This window comes from Dunckerocampus dactyliophorus, chromosome 12, assembly GCF_027744805.1.
Source record: "Dunckerocampus dactyliophorus isolate RoL2022-P2 chromosome 12, RoL_Ddac_1.1, whole genome shotgun sequence".
Lineage (NCBI taxonomy): Eukaryota > Metazoa > Chordata > Actinopteri > Syngnathiformes > Syngnathidae > Dunckerocampus > Dunckerocampus dactyliophorus.
Window position 1 is genome coordinate 21,696,045 of NC_072830.1, and position 27,208 is coordinate 21,723,252.

Below are 27,208 nucleotides of genomic sequence, written 5' to 3' on the forward strand. Positions count from 1 at the left end.
TTTTCATAAAGTAACACAAGCACTTCCCACATAAATCAATAACAATTTGTTTTGTTTTACGCTTTTTATTGTGTACATATTTAAGTAGAACAAAAACAAGAAAGCTAGTTGAAGTAGATGACATGATATACTTGCAGTGCACCACCAGATGTCACTGTTCTGTGTGGTTCAAAGCCCCAAAACGTTGGTTCATTTTCCGGCACAATCAGATGAACCCTGTGGAAGCTTCATGAGGCTTCAGCTGCCCATCCCTAAAAAATAGTATGATATGGGACCTTTAATGAAAATGATCTTTGCCGTCTATTAGTTGAACTCTGAACCTCGGGGCTTACAATTAACAGCAATAGCATTTCATAGTGATTAATAGGGGTGTCACACGATGTCATGTCACAAGATCTCACAAGATTAAAACGTGGCAAGATTTCTCATTCAGAAAAAAACTGTCAACAATAAGAAATATATTCATTAATCACACAATAAATGACAATGAATTTGATAAGTTTGCCGGCCTCAATATATTACCTCAATATATGTGCATGCGTGTCTGTTTTCCTTGTCTCTTGCCTCCAAACAGGCAAGAAGAGGATTCACTTGGCACATTCCATAAAACAACGCCATGAACGGAGTGAGTCCTTTTGTCACTCATACAGTCACTTTGTCTCGGTGGGTGGAGGCAGAGCCGGTAGCATACACAGTGCAGATGACTGTAATGTACAGTAGTAGAAATTATATTAGTAGATTGCAATATTTCATCTCTTTTTTCATTGTACTTTTCTTAAAAGTACATTTAAAATCTCGTTTTGTCTCATTCTCGTAGACCCAATCTCGTGTATCGTCTCATCTCATGAACTGTGTCTCGTGACACCCCTAGTAATTAACCAACACTATAGCATTGAAGATGATGATACATTTAGTTTTCGTTAGATTTATTATTATTCATTATTAACCACTGTGTTATTTTGTTAACATTCTCTGTTATATACTATACCAAATGCAGTGAAAAGCATCCCAAAGTGCCCAACAATCCCAATACTATTTTGCCCTTCCCAACATGCTGAAAAGCAGCCAAACTGGTGGCAATCTGGCAACCCTGTTCGCCTCACCCTCCCCTTCTCAAAACCTGAGCGTGACCTGCTAAACTGTGACATGATTGGTTGAGAAGCAACATGCACTTAGCGCGTGGACAACAGGTTGACTTTTTTTTCTAATTAAGAAATAGCTGAAGATAACCCGTCAGTACTCAGTCCTCAAGACAACTTTCGACGACAACCCTGGCCACTATAAGCATCGAAACGAAGAAGGTAAGCTTTGATGCAAGTTTAATTGGTCAAAGGCTTCTTTTAGCAACTGCGTTTGACTCATCTTCTGTCCGCAGAAAAAAGCGCAAGTTAAACCACTCGTCCAACATCAAGGTAAGTACAGTAACTTAGAACTAACAAGACAAACACTACGTTTGTGACGTTATGTGTCATTTTATGATGACTTACTACATGCATTATGATGCAGTTACACCTTTTGTTATATTTGTAGACGTTTGATGGCTTACTAATGGAGTGAATGAAGGAGACAGTGTTGATATATCCGTCCATCCATTTTGTATGCCGCTTCTCCTGATTAGGGTCGTGTTGTATGCTGGAGCCTATCCCAGCTGACTTCGGGCAACAGGTGGGGTACAATGGACTGGTCGCCAGCCAATTGCAGGTGTTGATATGTAACGGATGCCAGCCTGTGAGGCTGTGCGAGTGTACGTTGGTAAACCTCACTCCCTCTGCCTCAAGAGCTGCGCTGAACACTCGGAACACTTTTAGTCGCGTGGTCAGCGCCCTCGCCTCCCATTACGAAGGTCCTGTGTTCAAGCCCCGGTGCGGAACAGGGCGGGTTACAGATATACAGACCTTTTCCAAAAAATTTGAATGTCATGGAAAAGTTGTTTAATTTCCACAATTCCATTTAAAAAGTTAAACTTTCATAGATTATAGATTCAGGGCCCACAATTTAAACGATTTCAAGTGTTTATTTTTACGTAACTTGGGCTTCCAGCTAATAAAACCCACAAAAACAGGAATTCCAAAAATTAGAATACTGTGAGGAAATCACCATTTACTTCTCAGTTTTTGCAGGAAATAAAAAAGAAAGAAATTAGGATCACAATCAAAATATGGTACTTTTAAAACAATATGTCAATCTTCAATACTTGGTTGGGAATCCCTTTGCCTTAATCACTGCCTTGATGTGACGTGGCATTGAAACAATCAGCCCGTGGCATTGCCTGGGAGTTATGGAAGCCCAGATTTCCTTGATGCTTGCTGTCAGCTCTTCTTTGTTGTTGGGTCTGGTGCCCCTCATTTTCCTCTTGAGAATACCCCATAGATTCTCAATGGGGTTTAGGTCCAGTGAGTTGGCTGGCCAGTCAAGCACTGTGATGGCATGGGCATCAAACCAGGTTTTGGTGCTTCTGGCGGTATGGGCAGGGGCCAGGTCCTGCTGGAAGATGAAATCTGCATCTCCATACAGATCCTCAGCAGAAGGAATCATGAAGTCCTCTAAAACATTCTGGTAGACTGTTGTGGATTTAAGAAAGCAGAGTTTACCAACACCTGCACCGGACATTGCACCCCAAATCATGACGGACTGTGGATATTTCACACTGGACCTCAGGCAGCTTGGGTTCTGTTCCTCACCCGTCTTCCTCCAAACCCTTGGACCTTGATTCCCAAATGAAAGGCACACTTTACTTTCATCAGAAAAGAGGACCTTGGACCACTGGCCAACAGTCCAGTCCTTCTTCTCCTTGGCCCAGTGGAGACGCTTCCTACGTTGGCTCAGGTTCACAAGTGGCTTGACCCGAGGAACCCAACAGTTGTAGCCCATCTCCCAGATGCGTCTGAATGTGGTGTTTTTGGAAGCTGTGATTCCCGCCTCATTCCACTCTTTCTGGATCTCTGCCAGATTCTTGAATCTTCCCTGTTTGATAATCCGCTGAAGCCCACGGTCATCTCTTTTGCTGGTGCATCTTCTCCTGCCACATTTTGCCCTTCATCTAGACTTTCCATTGATATGCTTGGACACAGCACTCTGTGAACAACCAGCCTCCTTAGCTATGAACTTTTGTGGCTTACCCATCCTATCAATGGGGTATCAATGATGGTCTTCTGGCCAGTTGTCATGTCTGCGGTCTTCCCCATATTGAACCGAAATTAGACAATTGAACCAAACTGAAGCAATTTAATGACACCTGGGGAAGCCTGTGCAGGTGATTTGAGTTTAGTAGATGATTAGTGTGTGACACTCAGTTTAACATATTCATGCCCTGTAAAATTTGGGCTGATTTCTTCACAGTATTCTAATTTTTTGAATTCCTGTTTTCGTGGGTTTAATGAGCTGGAAGCCCAAATTATGTAAAAATAAACAAATAAATACTTGAAATCGTTTAAATTGTGGGCCCTGAATCTATAATCTATGAAAGTTTAACTTTTTGAATGGAATTATGGAAATTAAACAAGTTTTCCATGACATTCAAATTTTTTGGAAAGGGTCTGTATGTGTGGTCTTAATAATACATGTAAGACAGAACATTATCTTTTAAGTTTTACGTAAAGTGCGTTATGCAAATAAATTGGCATTTGAAAGCTTAACAATGTTAAAAGGGAATTCATATTTTATACTTGACAAGAACTGATGCTAGGTAAAAACTTTGTTTACCCAGCGCACGTTTTGGAAAATAACCTGAAAATGTCGACTTGGTGTCGTTCATTTGCTCCGTTAATAAGCCAACTTCGACCCCAAGTGGAAACTGGGATTATTACTGTTTTATAGCCCTTGGATTAATGATGCATGTATTTTGTGTACGCCATAGTTATTCATAAACAAAGGACTTTTCAATTTCAGTTATCATTTTGGTATTATTCAGTTTTAGTGTCCACTCAGCCTTTGATGGTAGTTTGATGTTTTTTTTAATAGCTTTTACTGCATCGTTTTTCATTTAGACTCTCAGTTCTTGCAACGAGTATAAAATATGTATTCATTTTGTATGTTTTAGTATTTCAATTACCAGTTTGGACAATGCACTTATTGGAAAATAACCTCAACAGCCCCTTCCGGAAACCAAGAACATTGCTTTGTACAGTGACAGTGAAGTTGTGTCAGCAATAGTTATTATTATTGATTAGATTGGTGTTAGAGATCTATTAAACAAGACACACTGCTGTCAAACAGGTATCTGTTCATCCAGTTAATGGCTGGCAGTTGAAAAACATAAGAAACTAGTTTTATATTTAGCAAATTGCGATTGATAAGATCAAAAGCTGCGCATCATCCATCACTGTTCCAACTAATACATGTAATTTGTTATGTTTGTTGAGTGAGGTCATGTTGAGAAACCAGTTTTGTAAGCATGTTCAAAGTCAGAATTTGTACTATTAATAGAGATAGAATTTTGAATGTGCCTAAATACAATTATCTCTACAAGTTTTCGTAATACAGGTAAAATATTTATGTAGGGAGGGATATATTATATATATTGTCAGTACTAACGGTTTTCAGTGTACTATTAAAGTCAATGTTGACATTCATTCAAGCCATTATTAAACCAATATCGCCCCCTAGTGGGAAATAGTGCTATTAATTTTAGATTCCTTGGGTTAATTACAGAAACTTGTAGAAATCATGACTGCATGGTCAAATAAGTCCATTGCTGCCATAAGCATACGTTATTAAATAATGATACATGCTAGGACTCCAAGATACACTTCAAAGGGCACATGATACACTTCAAAGGGCTTGAACAACTACTAAATACAGTTGACCAAATTTTGCCCATTTTTTTGTTAGTTAGATTTTTGTTAGTATATATCGATGAACAGTCAACTTTTTTTCCTATGCATTTTGTGCCTGCTCTCCAATAAGCAGCAGACTTGTTTTTGTTGTCTTCTCTTTGCGGCTAAAATGGTGTTCCCCCTCCTATCCATTATATTCTTAGACTTACTTTAAGTTAGCAGAGTCTCATGTTATTCAGCTGAGGTTCAGTGCTTCTTAAATTCTTTTATTTTCTTACCTTATTTGTTTTTTCCTCTATTGAAAACTGCTTGCTATATTAAATGTGGCATGACCCCAAGATGGCAAAAACGCCACTTAACCAAGTGGTTAATTTTCAGACGTTTTGTCAAAAAGTGGCAAAAAATGCCACTTTTCCATGGGCTCAATTTTCGGGTCTGCGGCTGTGGCAAAATGAAATATTTTAAAGTTGCTGAAACAGCACTTTTCTGGTGCGAGAGGTGGGCTCACAGGATGGGTCAATTTTCGGCCGTTTTTTGATGCCTGCAGCTGTTGCAAAATTGCTTTTTTCAAGTTGCTGAAAAAGCACTTGTCACGTGTTCATCAGGGGTCTTGGCAGAACCCAAAGATGGCAGAAAACGCCACTGTGCCAATGGGTAAATTTTCAGCTGGTCACTTTTCTGGTCTGAAAAGTGGGCTAATCCCATCACACATCTGGGGTCCTGACAGGATCCCAAAATGGCAAGGACACCACTTTTCCAACTGATCACTTTTTGATCGTTTTCTGAGACTGTCCCAGAATTGCATATTTTCAAGTTTCTGACACAGCACTTTTCAGGTCCGGGAGGTGGGCCAAACCCACCACACATTCATCGGGGGTCCCGACAGCACCCAAATATGGCACAAAAAAAGCCACTTTTTCAATAGGTCCATTTTCGTTAGCTCTGTCAGGCTGTCACGAAGTTGTGTTTTATCAAGTTGCTGGAACGGCAATTTTCTGGTCCAGAGGGTGGGCCAAAACCACCACATATTCATGTGGGGTCCCAACTGGAGCCAAAGATGGCAAAAAATGGCACTCTTCCGATGGTTCACTTTTCTGCCGTTTTCTCAGACTGTCACGAATTTGCACTTTTTTTAAGTTGCTAGAATGGCACTTTTCTGGTCCGCGAGGTGGACCAAACCCACCACACATTTACCAGGGATCCCGACAGGACCCAAAGATGGCAGAAAATGCCACTGTTCCGATGGGTCAAATTTTAGCCGTTTGAGGACATGGAATGGTCCTTTCTTAAGTTACTGAAACACTTCAGTCCAGATAGTAGGCTGAACCCACCACACAGTGATTGGGGGTCCTGCCACTTTTCCCGCGGGTCAATTTTCAGCTGTTTTCCAGTTCTGCAGCTGTCTCAAAGTTGCATTTGTTCAAATTGCTGGAAGGGCACTTTTTCTGGTCTGGGAGGTGGGCCAAACCTACTACACGTTCATTGGGTGACCCTGCAGGACCCAAAGATTGCAAAAAAACGCCACTTTTCGGGATGGAACCACTTTCGAATGTTTTTTTGATGTTGCTGAAACTGCACTTTACTGGTTCGGGTGGTGTGCCAAACCCACCACACATTCATCGGGTGTCCCAGCAGGCCCCAAAGATGGCAGAAAATGGCACTGTTCCAATGCGTCAATTTCCGTCTGTTTTGCAGGTCACTGTAGGGCGCTGCTGTCACAAAATCGCGTTTGTTAAAGTTACTGGAAGGGCTCTTTACTGGAGGTAGGCCAAACCCACTACACATTCATCTGGGATCCCGGCAGGACCCAAAGTTGGCAAAAAAAAAAAAACACTTTTCGCGATGGGTCAATTTTCAACCGTTATACAATGTCCACGGCTGTCACAAAATCGCATTGTTGCAGAAACGGCAATCTCTGGTCCAGGAGGTGGTCCAAACCCACCGCACATTCATCGGGAGTCCCGACAGGTCCCAAAGATGGCAACAAATGACTTTTCAAACAGATCAATTTTCTGGTCTGAGAGGTTGGCCAAACACACCACACATTCACCTTTGTTACCCTCACTGGACATAAATCCGACTTCTTACAAGCAATGCCGACCAAGTTGTGAGACCAGTCATACAGGGAGAGAACCGCCTGAATTCGGTGGTTCGGTAGCCCAAACAGAAAAGTATTTCTCACAGGATTCAAGTCCACAACCGACATGTGGATTGCTTGGGAAAACTGCCATGCACCCGCAAGGAGTGTAGGACTGATCCACAGTTCCACAACCAGAACAAAAACCACACTACTTTACTTTCATCCGAGATTCCACTATCCGGTGGACCTTCCTCACCAGAATCCCTACATAGACCTTACCAGGAAGACTGAGAAGTGTGATTCCACAATAGCTGGAACACACCCTCCACTGGTGGTGTCAACCAGGACACCCCTATAGCATCCAGGGCCTTAAAGAGCTCTGGGCGGCTCATCCACCCTCAGAGTCCTGCCAACAAGGAGCTACTTGACCACCTCGGCAACCTCAGCCCCAGACATAGGACAGCCTACATTGGAGTCACCAGGCCGTGCTTGGTCTGTCTTCTCTCCATATTTCGTTTCTTCCCTTACCACTAAAACATTTCTCTATCCTTCCTTTGAGGAAAAGGCTTCTTGAGACGTCATCTGTACTTCTGTGTAGAAGGTGTCGGACGTTTCGCTCCTCATCCGAAGAGCTTCGTCAGCAAACTAATAAGTGCTGGTAGCTTAGGCCTTAAATACAGTAAGAGTGGGCGGAATTGGTGTGCCAACACCCTCCTCCTATTGGTTCGTTACACTAAGCCTGCATTCCTCATCTTTACAGTGGTATAATCCTATCCTGTTATTCACACCTACGATAAAAGGGAAGTGTCGCTCCCTGAATTGGGTATGAACGACTCTGATACTGGCTTGTTAGCATCTATTGTTCTGGCTCGGCCCTGCCTTCACCTCATTTGCAAGACTAAGAGCTGTGGGTTTTGGTCTCAGTAACCTGCTGAACACAGGGTCCAAATTGAACCTCAAACCACCATTCCGATTCAATGATGGGTTCTGTTGTTTGACAAAAATAGCTTCCTTTACTCCTCTTTCAAACCATCTGTTTTCTTTGGCCAAAATCTTTACCTCGCTGTCCTGAAAAGAGTGATTGGTAGCTTTCAGGTGTAGATGTACTGCTGATTGAGGACCACTAGCATTGTCCCTGCGATGTTGATAAAGCCTTTTTTTGGAGCATTTGCTTAGTTTCCCCAATGTAGTGCTCTTTGCATTCCTCATCTTTACAGTGGATGGAATAGACCACATTGCTCTGTTTCTGGTTTGGAGCCTTGTCTTTAGGATGCACTAATTTTTGTCTCAGGGTATTTACTGGTTTGAAATAGGTAGGAATTTTGTGTTGCCATAAGATCCTCTGGAGTTTTTCGGAGACCCCCGCTACATAAGGGACTACCACTCCTCTCCTTTTAGCTTCTGTGGGCTTTTGGGTTTCTTTCCCTACTCTCTTCTTTTGACATTTGTTAAAAGCCCACCGTGGGTACCCACAGGTTGAGAGCGCTCTCTGGACATGTTGTGTCTCCTTTTTCTTTCCCTCAGCACTAGTTGGTATTTGTTCCGCTCTATGTTGGAGGGTCCTAATAACCCCTAGTTTATGTTGTAGTGGATGGTTTGATTCAAAAAGCCAACTAGTGCTGAGGGAAAGAAAAAGGAGACACAACATGTCCAGAGAGCGCTCTCAACCTGTGGGTACCCACGGTGGGCTTTTAACAAATGTCAAAAGAAGAGAGTAGGGAAAGAAACCCAAAAGCCCACAGAAGCTAAAAGGAGAGGAGTGGTAGTCCCTTATGTAGCGGGGGTCTCCGAAAAACTCCAGAGGATCTTATGGCAACACAAAATTCCTACCTATTTCAAACCAGTAAATACCCTGAGACAAAAATTAGTGCATCCTAAAGACAAGGCTCCAAACCAGAAACAGAGCAATGTGGTCTATTCCATCCACTGTAAAGATGAGGAATGCAAAGAGCACTACATTGGGGAAACTAAGCAAATGCTCCAAAAAAGGCTTTATCAACATCGCAGGGACAATGCTAGTGGTCCTCAATCAGCAGTACATCTACACCTGAAAGCTACCAATCACTCTTTTCAGGACAGCGAGGTAAAGATTTTGGCCAAAGAAAACAGATGGTTTGAAAGAGGAGTAAAGGAAGCTATTTTTGTCAAACAACAGAACCCATCATTGAATCGGAATGGTGGTTTGAGGTTCAATTTGGACCCTGTGTTCAGCAGGTTACTGAGACCAAAACCCACAGCTCTTAGTCTTGCAAATGAGGTGAAGGCAGGGCCGAGCCAGAACAATAGATGCTAACAAGCCAGTATCAGAGTCGTTCATACCCAATTCAGGGAGCGACACTTCCCTTTTATCGTAGGTGTGAATAACAGGATAGGATTATACCACTGTAAAGATGAGGAATGCAGGCTTAGTGTAACGAACCAATAGGAGGAGGGTGTTGGCACACCAATTCCGCCCACTCTTACTGTATTTAAGGCCTAAGCTACCAGCACTTATTAGTTTGCTGACGAAGCTCTTCGGATGAGGAGCGAAACGTCCGACACCTTCTACACAGAAGTACAGATGACGTCTCAAGAAGCCTTTTCCTCGATGGACAACTCCTGTACGACTGAGAGCCTACACAGACGTATCCTTCCTTTGAATCTCTTTTCTTTCCTCTCATCTCTATGTCCTTGCACTACAAATCTCTCACTCACTTTGCTCATCTTTCCCCGCACCTCTCACTCATTCTATCATGTGTAGCACCAAGAAAGCCTGATTCGATCCTGGAGGGATTCGGCCACAAACATAAATGGCACAAACCTACATCAATTAACAGCAACCAAGTAGCACAGGGGGGCACAACTGACTTCTCTCGCCCCAGCTGCAGCGTCCAGATCTTGAGGCATTCCTAGGACACCTGAGAGGGATAGGATGAATTCTACCCCTTGTCTTATCCCTACTTCTTAAAATCTAGGGCCAAGAGGGAGAAGCCACTACGAAATGGGACACCACTTGATTCTCGTTACATCATCACCCCTCACCGCTTGCTGGCTGTGACAAAATATGGCAAATACTTATGTGGACTGCCAAAGAATTGAATATGTAATAAAACATGAGTGGCATTACTGTGAAAATCAATAATGCTTACTCACATTTATATGCTTCCTTCGATCTTGCTCTGCCGTCTTGTCAGCAAGTGTGCCGTAACTGAGGAAACTTCTCCTACCCCTACGTTTCAAGTGTGGTCCCCCTGCCACACTTGAAACGTTTCACAATAACACAATAACGGGGGTTACTCAAAAAAACAATGCTGTGATAACAGTTCGTGTTATAAATGGAAAAATGAGGAACGCTTCACGAATTTGCGTGTCATCCTTGCGCAGGGGCCATGCTAATCTTCTCTGTATCGTTCCAATTTTAGTATATGCGTTACCGAAGTAGCGCAATGGGTCAAGGACAAATGTCGGTATAAGTATGCTGCTCTCTGCCAACACTTCTACAGTCATGGTGGCAGTAAACATGTCACTTAAATGTTAAAAGGCTGAAATCACTGGTATATGCAGCTGCTTATAGTTTGATTGTTCATATGAAACCAAAGCTCGTAGTGCTCAGAAAGAAATGTTAAAATGGCACTTTGTGCTAGACTGACCGGGGTTGATGATATATTCGAATACATTTGACCTCAGACCCCGAGCATTGGTTCAAAATTGCCCAGCCTCATCACAGCAAGGCCAATGACAGCTGATACCAATGACATTTGCATGTGCTTCCCCCAATCAGACTGGCTCAGAGTTGTTTAACTGGAAAGTAGCTGCTTTCACAAGCACTTGAAACTCTCATGCGTTGGAAAAGTGGTGTTTTTTCCTGATAAATCTGTGGTGGGTTTGGCCAACCTCCCAGACCAGAAAAGTGTTGTTTCAGCAGCTTGAAAATATGAAATTTTGTGTCAGATTTGGACCTGAAAAATGGCCGAAAATTGATCCCCTGCAAAGGTGCCTTTTTTGCCATCTTTGGATCAAGCTGGGACCCCAGATGAATATTGAGATTGGCCCACCTCCCGGACTAAATATGCAATTTTGCAACAGCGGCAGACCTGAAAACAGGCAGCCTGAGAAAATGTCTGAAAAGTAACCAGTTGGTTAAGTGGCGTTTTTACTATCTTGGGGTCATGCCGGGACCCCCGATGAATGTGTGGTGGGTGTGGCCTACCTCTTGCACCAGAAAAGTGCAGTTTCACCAACTTAAAAAATATGTAGTTTTGCAATAACTGCAGACCTGAAAAATGTCTGAAAAGTTGACCCTATGGAAAAGTAGCTTTTTTTTGTCATCCTTGAGTCCAGTCAGGACCCTAGATTGATTTGTAATGTGCTTGGCTCACCTCCCACACCAGAAAAGTGCTGTTGCAGCAACTTGAAAAAACGACAAACAACAACTTGAAAAATTTTGGGACAATAATCGAAAATGTATTTGTTGGAAAAGTGACGTTTTTGTCATCTTTGGGTCCTGTTTGGACGCCAGATTCATGTGTGGTGGGTTTGGGCCACCTCACGGACCACAAACATTTGGTTTGCCTCCCCCGATCAGACTGGATTGGAGTTGTTTAACAGGAAAGTAGCTGCTTTCACAGTCACTTGAAACTCTCATGCATTGGAAAAGTGGTGTTTTTTCCTGATGAATCTGTGGTAGATTTGGCCGACCTCCCAGACCAGAAAAGTGTTGTTCCAGCAACTTAAAAGTAGGTGATTTCACAATCTCATAAAATTGCTTAAATTTGACCGATGGGAACAGTGGCGTTTTCTGCCATCTTTGGGTACGGCCGCGTCCCCAGATGAATGTGTGCTGGGTTTGGCACACCTCCCGGACCAGAAAAGTGAAGTTTCAGCATCACAATAACAGGGGTTACTCAAAAAAAAACAATGCTGTGATAACAGTTTGTGTTATAAATGGAAAAAATGAGGAACGCTTCACGAATTTGCGTGTCATCCTTGCGCAGGGGCCATGCTAATCTTCTCTGTATCGTTCCAATTTTAGTATATGCGTTACCGAAGTAGCGCAACAGGTCAAGGACAGATGTCGGTGTAAGTAGGCTGCTCTCTGCCAACACTTCTACAGTCATGGTGGCAGTAAACATGTCACTTAAATGTTAAAAGGCTGCAATCACTGGTATATGCAGCTGCCTATAGTTTGATTGTTCATGAAACCGAAGCTCGTAGTGCTCACAAAGAAATGTTAAAATGGCACTTTGTGCTAGACTGACCGGGGTTGATATCAATGACATTTGCATGTGCCTCCCCCAATCAGACTGGCTCGGAGTTGTTTAACTGGAAAGTAGCTGCTTTCACAGTCACTTGAAACTCTCATGCGTTGGAAAAGTGGTGTTTTTTCCTGATAAATCTGTGGTGGGTTTGGCCGACCTCCCAGACCAGAAAAGTGCTGTTTCAGCAGCTTGAAAATACGAAATTTTGCGTCAGATTTGGACCTGAAAAATGGCCAAAAATTGATCCCCTGCAAAAGTGCCTTTTTTGGTCATCTTTGGATCCAGCTGGGACCCCAGATGAATATTGGGTTTGGCCCACCTCCCGGACTAGAAAAGTGCTGTTTAAGAAACTTGTAAATATGCAATTTTGCAACAGCGGCAGACCTGAAAACAGGCAGCCTGAGAAAACGTCTGAAAATTAACCAGTTGGTTAAGTGGCGTTTTTGCCATCTTGGGGTCATGCCGGGACCCCCGATGAATGTGTGGTGGGTGTGGCCTACCTCTTGCACCAGAAAAGTGCAGTTTCACCAACTTAAAAATACGGACCCTTTCCAAAAAATCTGAATGTCATGGAAAGTTGTTTAATTTCCATAATTCCATTCGAAAAGTTAAACTTTCATAGATTATAGATTCAGGGCCCACAATTTAAACGATTTCAAGTATTTATTTGTTTATTTTTACATAATTTGGGCTTCCAGCTCATTAAACCCACGAAAACAGGAATTCAAAAAATTAGAATACTGTGAAGAAATCAGCCCAAAGTTTGTAGAGCGTGAATGTTTTAAACTGAGTGTTACACACTAATCATCTACTAAACTCAAATCACCTGCACAGGCTTCCCCAGGTGTCATTAAATAGCTTCAGTTTGGTTCAATTGTCTCAGTTCGGTTCAATATGGGGAAGACTGCAGACATGACAACTGGCCAGAAGACCATCATTGATACCCTCCATAGGATGGGTAAGACACAAAAGTTCATAGCTAAGGAGGCTGGTTGTTCACAGAATGCTGTGTCCAAGCATATCAATGGAAAGTCTAGATGAAGGGCAAAATGTGGCAGGAGAAGATGCACCAGCAAAAGAGATGACCGTGGGCTTCAGCGGATTATCAAACAGGGAAGAGTCAAGAATCTGGCAGAGATCCAGAAAGAGTGGAATGAGGCGGGAATCACAGCTTCCAAAAACACCACATTCAGACGCATCCGGGAGATGGGCTACAACTGTCGGATTCCTCGGGTCAAGCCACTTCTGAACCTGAGCCAACGTAGGAAGCGTCTCCACTGGGCCAAGGAGAAGAAGGACTGGACTGTTGGCCAGTGGTCCAAGGTCCTCTTTTCCGATGAAAGTAAAGTGTGCCTTTCATTTGGGAATCAAGGTCCAAGGGTTTTGAGAAAGACTGGTGAGGAACAGAACCCAAGCTGCCTGAGGTCCAGTGTGAAATATCCACAGTCCGTCATGATTTGGTGTGCAATGTCCGGTGCAGGTGTTGGTAAACTCTGCTTTATTAAATCCAAGGTCACTGCAACAGTCTACCAGAATGTTTTAGAGGACTTCATGATTCCTTCTGCTGAGGATCTGTATGGAGATGCAGATTTCATCTTCCAGCAGGACCTGGCCCCTGCCCATACTGCCAGAAGCACCAAAACCTGGTTTGATGCCCATGCCATCACAGTGCTTGACTGGCCAGCCAACTCACCGGACCTAAACCCCATTGAGAATCTATGGGGTATTCTCAAGAGGAAAATGAGGGGCACCAGACCCAACAACAAAGAAGAGCTGACAGCAAGCATCAAGGAAATCTGGGCTTCCATAACTCCCAGGCAATGCCACGGGCTGATTGCTTCAATGCCACGTCGCATCGAGACAGTGATTAAGGCAAAGGGATTCCCAACCAAGTATTGAAGATTGACATATCGTTTTGAAAGTACCATATTTTGATTGATTTGATGTGATCCTAATTTCTTTCTTTTTTTTCCTGCAATAACTGAGAAGTAAAGGGTGATTTCTTCACAGTATACTAATTTTTTGAATTCCTGTTTTCGTGGGTTTTATGAGCTGGAAGCCCAAATTATGTAAAAATAAACAAATAAACACTTGAAATCGTTTAAATTGTGGGCCCTGAATCTAGAATCTATGAAAGTTTAACTTTTTGAATGGAATTATGGAAATTAAACAACTTTTCTATGGCATTCTAATTTTTTGGAAAGGGTCTGTATGTAGTTTTGCAATAGCTGCAGACCTGAAAAATGTCTGAAAAGTTGACCCTATGGAAAAGTAGCTTTTTTTTGTCATCCTTGAGTCCAGTCAGGACCCTAGATTGATTTGTAATGTGCTTGGCTCACCTCCCACACCAGAAAAGTGCTGTTGCAGCAACTTGAAAAAACGACAAACAACAACTTGAAAAATTTTGGGACAATAATCGAAAATGTATTTGTTGGAAAAGTGACGTTTTTGTCATCTTTGGGTCCTGTTTGGACGCCAGATTCATGTGTGGTGGGTTTGGGCCACCTCACGGACCACAAACATTTGGTTTGCCTCCCCCGATCAGACTGGATTGGAGTTGTTTAACAGGAAAGTAGCTGCTTTCACAGTCACTTGAAACTCTCATGCATTGGAAAAGTGGTGTTTTTTCCTGATGAATCTGTGGTAGATTTGGCCGACCTCCCAGACCAGAAAAGTGTTGTTCCAGCAACTTAAAAGTAGGTGATTTCACAATCTCATAAAATTGCTTAAATTTGACCGATGGGAACAGTGGCGTTTTCTGCCATCTTTGGGTACGGCCGCGTCCCCAGATGAATGTGTGCTGGGTTTGGCACACCTCCCGGACCAGAAAAGTGAAGTTTCAGCATCACAATAACAGGGGTTACTCAAAAAAAACCAATGCTGTGATAACAGTTTGTGTTATAAATGGAAAAAATGAGGAACGCTTCACGAATTTGCGTGTCATCCTTGCGCAGGGGCCATGCTAATCTTCTCTGTATCGTTCCAATTTTAGTATATGCGTTACCGAAGTAGCGCAACAGGTCAAGGACAGATGTCGGTGTAAGTAGGCTGCTCTCTGCCAACACTTCTACAGTCATGGTGGCAGTAAACATGTCACTTAAATGTTAAAAGGCTGCAATCACTGGTATATGCAGCTGCCTATAGTTTGATTGTTCATGAAACCGAAGCTCGTAGTGCTCACAAAGAAATGTTAAAATGGCACTTTGTGCTAGACTGACCGGGGTTGATGTGTAGTATATGCAAATACATTTGACATCAGACCGCGAGCATTGGTTCAAAATTGCCCCGCCTCATCAATATCAATGACATTTGCATGTGCCTCCCCCAATCAGACTGGCTCGGAGTTGTTTAACTGGAAAGTAGCTGCTTTCACAGTCACTTGAAACTCTCATGCGTTGGAAAAGTGGTGTTTTTTCCTGATAAATCTGTGGTGGGTTTGGCCGACCTCCCAGACCAGAAAAGTGCTGTTTCAGCAGCTTGAAAATACGAAATTTTGCGTCAGATTTGGACCTGAAAAATGGCCAAAAATTGATCCCCTGCAAAAGTGCCTTTTTTGGTCATCTTTGGATCCAGCTGGGACCCCAGATGAATATTGGGTTTGGCCCACCTCCCGGACTAGAAAAGTGCTGTTTAAGAAACTTGTAAATATGCAATTTTGCAACAGCGGCAGACCTGAAAACAGGCAGCCTGAGAAAACGTCTGAAAATTAACCAGTTGGTTAAGTGGCGTTTTTGCCATCTTGGGGTCATGCCGGGACCCCCGATGAATGTGTGGTGGGTGTGGCCTACCTCTTGCACCAGAAAAGTGCAGTTTCACCAACTTAAAAATACGGACCCTTTCCAAAAAATCTGAATGTCATGGAAAGTTGTTTAATTTCCATAATTCCATTCGAAAAGTTAAACTTTCATAGATTATAGATTCAGGGCCCACAATTTAAACGATTTCAAGTATTTATTTGTTTATTTTTACATAATTTGGGCTTCCAGCTCATTAAACCCACGAAAACAGGAATTCAAAAAATTAGAATACTGTGAAGAAATCAGCCCAAAGTTTGTAGAGCGTGAATGTTTTAAACTGAGTGTTACACACTAATCATCTACTAAACTCAAATCACCTGCACAGGCTTCCCCAGGTGTCATTAAATAGCTTCAGTTTGGTTCAATTGTCTCAGTTCGGTTCAATATGGGGAAGACTGCAGACATGACAACTGGCCAGAAGACCATCATTGATACCCTCCATAGGATGGGTAAGACACAAAAGTTCATAGCTAAGGAGGCTGGTTGTTCACAGAATGCTGTGTCCAAGCATATCAATGGAAAGTCTAGATGAAGGGCAAAATGTGGCAGGAGAAGATGCACCAGCAAAAGAGATGACCGTGGGCTTCAGCGGATTATCAAACAGGGAAGAGTCAAGAATCTGGCAGAGATCCAGAAAGAGTGGAATGAGGCGGGAATCACAGCTTCCAAAAACACCACATTCAGACGCATCCGGGAGATGGGCTACAACTGTCGGATTCCTCGGGTCAAGCCACTTCTGAACCTGAGCCAACGTAGGAAGCGTCTCCACTGGGCCAAGGAGAAGAAGGACTGGACTGTTGGCCAGTGGTCCAAGGTCCTCTTTTCCGATGAAAGTAAAGTGTGCCTTTCATTTGGGAATCAAGGTCCAAGGGTTTTGAGAAAGACTGGTGAGGAACAGAACCCAAGCTGCCTGAGGTCCAGTGTGAAATATCCACAGTCCGTCATGATTTGGTGTGCAATGTCCGGTGCAGGTGTTGGTAAACTCTGCTTTATTAAATCCAAGGTCACTGCAACAGTCTACCAGAATGTTTTAGAGGACTTCATGATTCCTTCTGCTGAGGATCTGTATGGAGATGCAGATTTCATCTTCCAGCAGGACCTGGCCCCTGCCCATACTGCCAGAAGCACCAAAACCTGGTTTGATGCCCATGCCATCACAGTGCTTGACTGGCCAGCCAACTCACCGGACCTAAACCCCATTGAGAATCTATGGGGTATTCTCAAGAGGAAAATGAGGGGCACCAGACCCAACAACAAAGAAGAGCTGACAGCAAGCATCAAGGAAATCTGGGCTTCCATAACTCCCAGGCAATGCCACGGGCTGATTGCTTCAATGCCACGTCGCATCGAGGCAGTGATTAAGGCAAAGGGATTCCCAACCAAGTATTGAAGATTGACATATCGTTTTGAAAGTACCATATTTTGATTGATTTGATGTGATCCTAATTTCTTTCTTTTTTTTCCTGCAATAACTGAGAAGTAAAGGGTGATTTCTTCACAGTATACTAATTTTTTGAATTCCTGTTTTCGTGGGTTTTATGAGCTGGAAGCCCAAATTATGTAAAAATAAACAAATAAACACTTGAAATCGTTTAAATTGTGGGCCCTGAATCTAGAATCTATGAAAGTTTAACTTTTTGAATGGAATTATGGAAATTAAACAACTTTTCTATGGCATTCTAATTTTTTGGAAAGGGTCTGTATGTAGTTTTGCAATAGCTGCAGACCTGAAAAATGTCTGAAAAGTTGACCCTATGGAAAAGTAGCTTTTTTTTGTCATCCTTGAGTCCAGTCAGGACCCTAGATTGATTTGTAATGTGCTTGGCTCACCTCCCACACCAGAAAAGTGCTGTTGCAGCAACTTGAAAAAACGACAAACAACAACTTGAAAAATTTTGGGACAATAATCGAAAATGTATTTGTTGGAAAAGTGACGTTTTTGTCATCTTTGGGTCCTGTTTGGACGCCAGATTCATGTGTGGTGGGTTTGGGCCACCTCACGGACCACAAACATTTGGTTTGCCTCCCCCGATCAGACTGGATTGGAGTTGTTTAACAGGAAAGTAGCTGCTTTCACAGTCACTTGAAACTCTCATGCATTGGAAAAGTGGTGTTTTTTCCTGATGAATCTGTGGTAGATTTGGCCGACCTCCCAGACCAGAAAAGTGTTGTTCCAGCAACTTAAAAGTAGGTGATTTCACAATCTCATAAAATTGCTTAAATTTGACCGATGGGAACAGTGGCGTTTTCTGCCATCTTTGGGTACGGCCGCGTCCCCAGATGAATGTGTGCTGGGTTTGGCACACCTCCCGGACCAGAAAAGTGAAGTTTCAGCATCACAATAACAGGGGTTACTCAAAAAAAACCAATGCTGTGATAACAGTTTGTGTTATAAATGGAAAAAATGAGGAACGCTTCACGAATTTGCGTGTCATCCTTGCGCAGGGGCCATGCTAATCTTCTCTGTATCGTTCCAATTTTAGTATATGCGTTACCGAAGTAGCGCAACAGGTCAAGGACAGATGTCGGTGTAAGTAGGCTGCTCTCTGCCAACACTTCTACAGTCATGGTGGCAGTAAACATGTCACTTAAATGTTAAAAGGCTGCAATCACTGGTATATGCAGCTGCCTATAGTTTTATTGTTCATGAAACCGAAGCTCGTAGTGCTCACAAAGAAATGTTAAAATGGCACTTTGTGCTAGACTGACCGGGGTTGATGTGTAGTATATGCAAATACATTTGACATCAGACCGCGAGCATTGGTTCAAAATTGCCCCGCCTCATCAATATCAATGACATTTGCATGTGCCTCCCCCAATCAGACTGGCTCGGAGTTGTTTAACTGGAAAGTAGCTGCTTTCACAGTCACTTGAAACTCTCATGCGTTGGAAAAGTGGTGTTTTTTCCTGATAAATCTGTGGTGGGTTTGGCCGACCTCCCAGACCAGAAAAGTGCTGTTTCAGCAGCTTGAAAATATGAAATTTTGCGTCAGATTTGGACCTGAAAAATGGCCAAAAATTGATCCCCTGCAAAAGTGCCTTTTTTGGATCTTTGGATCCAGCTGGGACCCCAGATGAATATTGGGTTTGGCCCACCTCCCGGACTAGAAAAGTGCTGTTTAAGAAACTTGTAAATATGCAATTTTGCAACAGCGGCAGACCTGAAAACAGGCAGCCTGAGAAAACGTCTGAAAATTAACCAGTTGGTTAAGTGGCGTTTTTGCCATCTTGGGGTCATGCCGGGACCCCCGATGAATGTGTGGTGGGTGTGGCCTACCTCTTGCACCAGAAAAGTGCAGTTTCACCAACTTAAAATTACGGACCCTTTCCAAAAAATCTGAATGTCATGGAAAGTTGTTTAATTTCCATAATTCCATTCGAAAAGTTAAACTTTCATAGATTATAGATTCAGGGCCCACAATTTAAACGATTTCAAGTATTTATTTGTTTATTTTTACATAATTTGGGCTTCCAGCTCATTAAACCCACGAAAACAGGAATTCAAAAAATTAGAATACTGTGAAGAAATCAGCCCAAAGTTTGTAGAGCGTGAATGTTTTAAACTGAGTGTTACACACTAATCATCTACTAAACTCAAATCACCTGCACAGGCTTCCCCAGGTGTCATTAAATAGCTTCAGTTTGGTTCAATTGTCTCAGTTCGGTTCAATATGGGGAAGACTGCAGACATGACAACTGGCCAGAAGACCATCATTGATACCCTCCATAGGATGGGTAAGACACAAAAGTTCATAGCTAAGGAGGCTGGTTGTTCACAGAATGCTGTGTCCAAGCATATCAATGGAAAGTCTAGATGAAGGGCAAAATGTGGCAGGAGAAGATGCACCAGCAAAAGAGATGACCGTGGGCTTCAGCGGATTATCAAACAGGGAAGAGTCAAGAATCTGGCAGAGATCCAGAAAGAGTGGAATGAGGCGGGAATCACAGCTTCCAAAAACACCACATTCAGACGCATCCGGGAGATGGGCTACAACTGTCGGATTCCTCGGGTCAAGCCACTTCTGAACCTGAGCCAACGTAGGAAGCGTCTCCACTGGGCCAAGGAGAAGAAGGACTGGACTGTTGGCCAGTGGTCCAAGGTCCTCTTTTCCGATGAAAGTAAAGTGTGCCTTTCATTTGGGAATCAAGGTCCAAGGGTTTTGAGAAAGACTGGTGAGGAACAGAACCCAAGCTGCCTGAGGTCCAGTGTGAAATATCCACAGTCCGTCATGATTTGGTGTGCAATGTCCGGTGCAGGTGTTGGTAAACTCTGCTTTATTAAATCCAAGGTCACTGCAACAGTCTACCAGAATGTTTTAGAGGACTTCATGATTCCTTCTGCTGAGGATCTGTATGGAGATGCAGATTTCATCTTCCAGCAGGACCTGGCCCCTGCCCATACTGCCAGAAGCACCAAAACCTGGTTTGATGCCCATGCCATCACAGTGCTTGACTGGCCAGCCAACTCACCGGACCTAAACCCCATTGAGAATCTATGGGGTATTCTCAAGAGGAAAATGAGGGGCACCAGACCCAACAACAAAGAAGAGCTGACAGCAAGCATCAAGGAAATCTGGGCTTCCATAACTCCCAGGCAATGCCACGGGCTGATTGCTTCAATGCCACGTCGCATCGAGGCAGTGATTAAGGCAAAGGGATTCCCAACCAAGTATTGAAGATTGACATATCGTTTTGAAAGTACCATATTTTGATTGATTTGATGTGATCCTAATTTCTTTCTTTTTTTTCCTGCAATAACTGAGAAGTAAAGGGTGATTTCTTCACAGTATACTAATTTTTTGAATTCCTGTTTTCGTGGGTTTTATGAGCTGGAAGCCCAAATTATGTAAAAATAAACAAATAAACACTTGAAATCGTTTAAATTGTGGGCCCTGAATCTAGAATCTATGAAAGTTTAACTTTTTGAATGGAATTATGGAAATTAAACAACTTTTCTATGGCATTCTAATTTTTTGGAAAGGGTCTGTATGTAGTTTTGCAATAGCTGCAGACCTGAAAAATGTCTGAAAAGTTGACCCTATGGAAAAGTAGCTTTTTTTTGTCATCCTTGAGTCCAGTCAGGACCCTAGATTGATTTGTAATGTGCTTGGCTCACCTCCCACACCAGAAAAGTGCTGTTGCAGCAACTTGAAAAAACGACAAACAACAACTTGAAAAATTTTGGGACAATAATCGAAAATGTATTTGTTGGAAAAGTGACGTTTTTGTCATCTTTGGGTCCTGTTTGGACGCCAGATTCATGTGTGGTGGGTTTGGGCCACCTCACGGACCACAAACATTTGGTTTGCCTCCCCCGATCAGACTGGATTGGAGTTGTTTAACAGGAAAGTAGCTGCTTTCACAGTCACTTGAAACTCTCATGCATTGGAAAAGTGGTGTTTTTTCCTGATGAATCTGTGGTAGATTTGGCCGACCTCCCAGACCAGAAAAGTGTTGTTCCAGCAACTTAAAAGTAGGTGATTTCACAATCTCATAAAATTGCTTAAATTTGACCGATGGGAACAGTGGCGTTTTCTGCCATCTTTGGGTACGGCCGCGTCCCCAGATGAATGTGTGCTGGGTTTGGCACACCTCCCGGACCAGAAAAGTGAAGTTTCAGCATCACAATAACAGGGGTTACTCAAAAAAAACCAATGCTGTGATAACAGTTTGTGTTATAAATGGAAAAAATGAGGAACGCTTCACGAATTTGCGTGTCATCCTTGCGCAGGGGCCATGCTAATCTTCTCTGTATCGTTCCAATTTTAGTATATGCGTTACCGAAGTAGCGCAACAGGTCAAGGACAGATGTCGGTGTAAGTAGGCTGCTCTCTGCCAACACTTCTACAGTCATGGTGGCAGTAAACATGTCACTTAAATGTTAAAAGGCTGCAATCACTGGTATATGCAGCTGCCTATAGTTTTATTGTTCATGAAACCGAAGCTCGTAGTGCTCACAAAGAAATGTTAAAATGGCACTTTGTGCTAGACTGACCGGGGTTGATGTGTAGTATATGCAAATACATTTGACATCAGACCGCGAGCATTGGTTCAAAATTGCCCCGCCTCATCAATATCAATGACATTTGCATGTGCCTCCCCCAATCAGACTGGCTCGGAGTTGTTTAACTGGAAAGTAGCTGCTTTCACAGTCACTTGAAACTCTCATGCGTTGGAAAAGTGGTGTTTTTTCCTGATAAATCTGTGGTGGGTTTGGCCGACCTCCCAGACCAGAAAAGTGCTGTTTCAGCAGCTTGAAAATACGAAATTTTGCGTCAGATTTGGACCTGAAAAATGGCCAAAAATTGATCCCCTGCAAAAGTGCCTTTTTTGGATCTTTGGATCCAGCTGGGACCCCAGATGAATATTGGGTTTGGCCCACCTCCCGGACTAGAAAAGTGCTGTTTAAGAAACTTGTAAATATGCAATTTTGCAACAGCGGCAGACCTGAAAACAGGCAGCCTGAGAAAACGTCTGAAAATTAACCAGTTGGTTAAGTGGCGTTTTTGCCATCTTGGGGTCATGCCGGGACCCCCGATGAATGTGTGGTGGGTGTGGCCTACCTCTTGCACCAGAAAAGTGCAGTTTCACCAACTTAAAATTACGGACCCTTTCCAAAAAATCTGAATGTCATGGAAAGTTGTTTAATTTCCATAATTCCATTCGAAAAGTTAAACTTTCATAGATTATAGATTCAGGGCCCACAATTTAAACGATTTCAAGTATTTATTTGTTTATTTTTACATAATTTGGGCTTCCAGCTCATTAAACCCACGAAAACAGGAATTCAAAAAATTAGAATACTGTGAAGAAATCAGCCCAAAGTTTGCAGAGCGTGAATGTTTTAAACTGAGTGTTACACACTAATCATCTACTAAACTCAAATCACCTGCACAGGCTTCCCCAGGTGTCATTAAATAGCTTCAGTTTGGTTCAATTGTCTCAGTTCGGTTCAATATGGGGAAGACTGCAGACATGACAACTGGCCAGAAGACCATCATTGATACCCTCCATAGGATGGGTAAGACACAAAAGTTCATAGCTAAGGAGGCTGGTTGTTCACAGAATGCTGTGTCCAAGCATATCAATGGAAAGTCTAGATGAAGGGCAAAATGTGGCAGGAGAAGATGCACCAGCAAAAGAGATGACCGTGGGCTTCAGCGGATTATCAAACAGGGAAGAGTCAAGAATCTGGCAGAGATCCAGAAAGAGTGGAATGAGGCGGGAATCACAGCTTCCAAAAACACCACATTCAGACGCATCCGGGAGATGGGCTACAACTGTCGGATTCCTCGGGTCAAGCCACTTCTGAACCTGAGCCAACGTAGGAAGCGTCTCCACTGGGCCAAGGAGAAGAAGGACTGGACTGTTGGCCAGTGGTCCAAGGTCCTCTTTTCCGATGAAAGTAAAGTGTGCCTTTCATTTGGGAATCAAGGTCCAAGGGTTTTGAGAAAGACTGGTGAGGAACAGAACCCAAGCTGCCTGAGGTCCAGTGTGAAATATCCACAGTCCGTCATGATTTGGTGTGCAATGTCCGGTGCAGGTGTTGGTAAACTCTGCTTTATTAAATCCAAGGTCACTGCAACAGTCTACCAGAATGTTTTAGAGGACTTCATGATTCCTTCTGCTGAGGATCTGTATGGAGATGCAGATTTCATCTTCCAGCAGGACCTGGCCCCTGCCCATACTGCCAGAAGCACCAAAACCTGGTTTGATGCCCATGCCATCACAGTGCTTGACTGGCCAGCCAACTCACCGGACCTAAACCCCATTGAGAATCTATGGGGTATTCTCAAGAGGAAAATGAGGGGCACCAGACCCAACAACAAAGAAGAGCTGACAGCAAGCATCAAGGAAATCTGGGCTTCCATAACTCCCAGGCAATGCCACGGGCTGATTGCTTCAATGCCACGTCGCATCGAGGCAGTGATTAAGGCAAAGGGATTCCCAACCAAGTATTGAAGATTGACATATCGTTTTGAAAGTACCATATTTTGATTGATTTGATGTGATCCTAATTTCTTTCTTTTTTTTCCTGCAATAACTGAGAAGTAAAGGGTGATTTCTTCACAGTATACTAATTTTTTGAATTCCTGTTTTCGTGGGTTTTATGAGCTGGAAGCCCAAATTATGTAAAAATAAACAAATAAACACTTGAAATCGTTTAAATTGTGGGCCCTGAATCTAGAATCTATGAAAGTTTAACTTTTTGAATGGAATTATGGAAATTAAACAACTTTTCTATGGCATTCTAATTTTTTGGAAAGGGTCTGTATGTAGTTTTGCAATAGCTGCAGACCTGAAAAATGTCTGAAAAGTTGACCCTATGGAAAAGTAGCTTTTTTTTGTCATCCTTGAGTCCAGTCAGGACCCTAGATTGATTTGTAATGTGCTTGGCTCACCTCCCACACCAGAAAAGTGCTGTTGCAGCAACTTGAAAAAACGACAAACAACAACTTGAAAAATTTTGGGACAATCGAAAATGTATTTGTTGGAAAAGTGACGTTTTTGTCATCTTTGGGTCCTGTTTGGACGCCAGATTCATGTGTGGTGGGTTTGGGCCACCTCACGGACCACAAACATTTGGTTTGCCTCCCCCGATCAGACTGGATTGGAGTTGTTTAACAGGAAAGTAGCTGCTTTCACAGTCACTTGAAACTCTCATGCATTGGAAAAGTGGTGTTTTTTCCTGATGAATCTGTGGTAGATTTGGCCGACCTCCCAGACCAGAAAAGTGTTGTTCCAGCAACTTAAAAGTAGGTGATTTCACAATCTCATAAAATTGCTTAAATTTGACCGATGGGAACAGTGGCGTTTTCTGCCATCTTTGGGTACGGCCGCGTCCCCAGATGAATGTGTGCTGGGTTTGGCACACCTCCCGGACCAGAAAAGTGAAGTTTCAGCATCACAATAACAGGGGTTACTCAAAAAAAACCAATGCTGTGATAACAGTTTGTGTTATAAATGGAAAAAATGAGGAACGCTTCACGAATTTGCGTGTCATCCTTGCGCAGGGGCCATGCTAATCTTCTCTGTATCGTTCCAATTTTAGTATATGCGTTACCGAAGTAGCGCAACAGGTCAAGGACAGATGTCGGTGTAAGTAGGCTGCTCTCTGCCAACACTTCTACAGTCATGGTGGCAGTAAACATGTCACTTAAATGTTAAAAGGCTGCAATCACTGGTATATGCAGCTGCCTATAGTTTTATTGTTCATGAAACCGAAGCTCGTAGTGCTCACAAAGAAATGTTAAAATGGCACTTTGTGCTAGACTGACCGGGGTTGATGTGTAGTATATGCAAATACATTTGACATCAGACCGCGAGCATTGGTTCAAAATTGCCCCGCCTCATCAATATCAATGACATTTGCATGTGCCTCCCCCAATCAGACTGGCTCGGAGTTGTTTAACTGGAAAGTAGCTGCTTTCACAGTCACTTGAAACTCTCATGCGTTGGAAAAGTGGTGTTTTTTCCTGATAAATCTGTGGTGGGTTTGGCCGACCTCCCAGACCAGAAAAGTGCTGTTTCAGCAGCTTGAAAATACGAAATTTTGCGTCAGATTTGGACCTGAAAAATGGCCAAAAATTGATCCCCTGCAAAAGTGCCTTTTTTGGATCTTTGGATCCAGCTGGGACCCCAGATGAATATTGGGTTTGGCCCACCTCCCGGACTAGAAAAGTGCTGTTTAAGAAACTTGTAAATATGCAATTTTGCAACAGCGGCAGACCTGAAAACAGGCAGCCTGAGAAAACGTCTGAAAATTAACCAGTTGGTTAAGTGGCGTTTTTGCCATCTTGGGGTCATGCCGGGACCCCCGATGAATGTGTGGTGGGTGTGGCCTACCTCTTGCACCAGAAAAGTGCAGTTTCACCAACTTAAAATTACGGACCCTTTCCAAAAAATCTGAATGTCATGGAAAGTTGTTTAATTTCCATAATTCCATTCGAAAAGTTAAACTTTCATAGATTATAGATTCAGGGCCCACAATTTAAACGATTTCAAGTATTTATTTGTTTATTTTTACATAATTTGGGCTTCCAGCTCATTAAACCCACGAAAACAGGAATTCAAAAAATTAGAATACTGTGAAGAAATCAGCCCAAAGTTTGCAGAGCGTGAATGTTTTAAACTGAGTGTTACACACTAATCATCTACTAAACTCAAATCACCTGCACAGGCTTCCCCAGGTGTCATTAAATAGCTTCAGTTTGGTTCAATTGTCTCAGTTCGGTTCAATATGGGGAAGACTGCAGACATGACAACTGGCCAGAAGACCATCATTGATACCCTCCATAGGATGGGTAAGACACAAAAGTTCATAGCTAAGGAGGCTGGTTGTTCACAGAATGCTGTGTCCAAGCATATCAATGGAAAGTCTAGATGAAGGGCAAAATGTGGCAGGAGAAGATGCACCAGCAAAAGAGATGACCGTGGGCTTCAGCGGATTATCAAACAGGGAAGAGTCAAGAATCTGGCAGAGATCCAGAAAGAGTGGAATGAGGCGGGAATCACAGCTTCCAAAAACACCACATTCAGACGCATCCGGGAGATGGGCTACAACTGTCGGATTCCTCGGGTCAAGCCACTTCTGAACCTGAGCCAACGTAGGAAGCGTCTCCACTGGGCCAAGGAGAAGAAGGACTGGACTGTTGGCCAGTGGTCCAAGGTCCTCTTTTCCGATGAAAGTAAAGTGTGCCTTTCATTTGGGAATCAAGGTCCAAGGGTTTTGAGAAAGACTGGTGAGGAACAGAACCCAAGCTGCCTGAGGTCCAGTGTGAAATATCCACAGTCCGTCATGATTTGGTGTGCAATGTCCGGTGCAGGTGTTGGTAAACTCTGCTTTATTAAATCCAAGGTCACTGCAACAGTCTACCAGAATGTTTTAGAGGACTTCATGATTCCTTCTGCTGAGGATCTGTATGGAGATGCAGATTTCATCTTCCAGCAGGACCTGGCCCCTGCCCATACTGCCAGAAGCACCAAAACCTGGTTTGATGCCCATGCCATCACAGTGCTTGACTGGCCAGCCAACTCACCGGACCTAAACCCCATTGAGAATCTATGGGGTATTCTCAAGAGGAAAATGAGGGGCACCAGACCCAACAACAAAGAAGAGCTGACAGCAAGCATCAAGGAAATCTGGGCTTCCATAACTCCCAGGCAATGCCACGGGCTGATTGCTTCAATGCCACGTCGCATCGAGGCAGTGATTAAGGCAAAGGGATTCCCAACCAAGTATTGAAGATTGACATATCGTTTTGAAAGTACCATATTTTGATTGATTTGATGTGATCCTAATTTCTTTCTTTTTTTTCC

General features: G+C 43.1%; 1 protein-coding gene and 6 non-coding genes across 7 annotated transcripts in view; 1 reads left to right on the plus strand and 6 right to left on the minus strand.

Annotated features, from left to right (window-relative positions):
• Positions 1-1,159: 1,159 nt before the first annotated feature.
• The window catches only part of LOC129190874 (uncharacterized), a 51,108-nt gene continuing 25,059 nt past the window's right edge, over positions 1,160-27,208 (plus strand). The window contains exons 1-2 of the mRNA XM_054793567.1: positions 1,160-1,301; positions 1,376-1,412. The gene's annotated coding sequence lies outside the window, so the exon portion shown is untranslated. The remainder of the gene's footprint in view (positions 1,302-1,375; positions 1,413-27,208) is intronic.
• Positions 10,174-10,279, minus strand: LOC129191745 (U6 spliceosomal RNA). Its single transcript, XR_008573273.1, has one exon. It is a non-coding gene; the product is annotated as a U6 spliceosomal RNA (small nuclear RNA).
• Positions 11,784-11,889, minus strand: LOC129191746 (U6 spliceosomal RNA). The gene has a single exon (XR_008573274.1). It is a non-coding gene; the product is annotated as a U6 spliceosomal RNA (small nuclear RNA).
• LOC129191748 (U6 spliceosomal RNA) lies at positions 15,002-15,107 on the minus strand. Its single transcript, XR_008573276.1, has one exon. It is a non-coding gene; the product is annotated as a U6 spliceosomal RNA (small nuclear RNA).
• On the minus strand, positions 18,290-18,395 carry LOC129191749 (U6 spliceosomal RNA). The gene has a single exon (XR_008573277.1). It is a non-coding gene; the product is annotated as a U6 spliceosomal RNA (small nuclear RNA).
• Positions 21,576-21,681, minus strand: LOC129191750 (U6 spliceosomal RNA). Its single transcript, XR_008573278.1, has one exon. It is a non-coding gene; the product is annotated as a U6 spliceosomal RNA (small nuclear RNA).
• Positions 24,859-24,964, minus strand: LOC129191751 (U6 spliceosomal RNA). Its single transcript, XR_008573279.1, has one exon. It is a non-coding gene; the product is annotated as a U6 spliceosomal RNA (small nuclear RNA).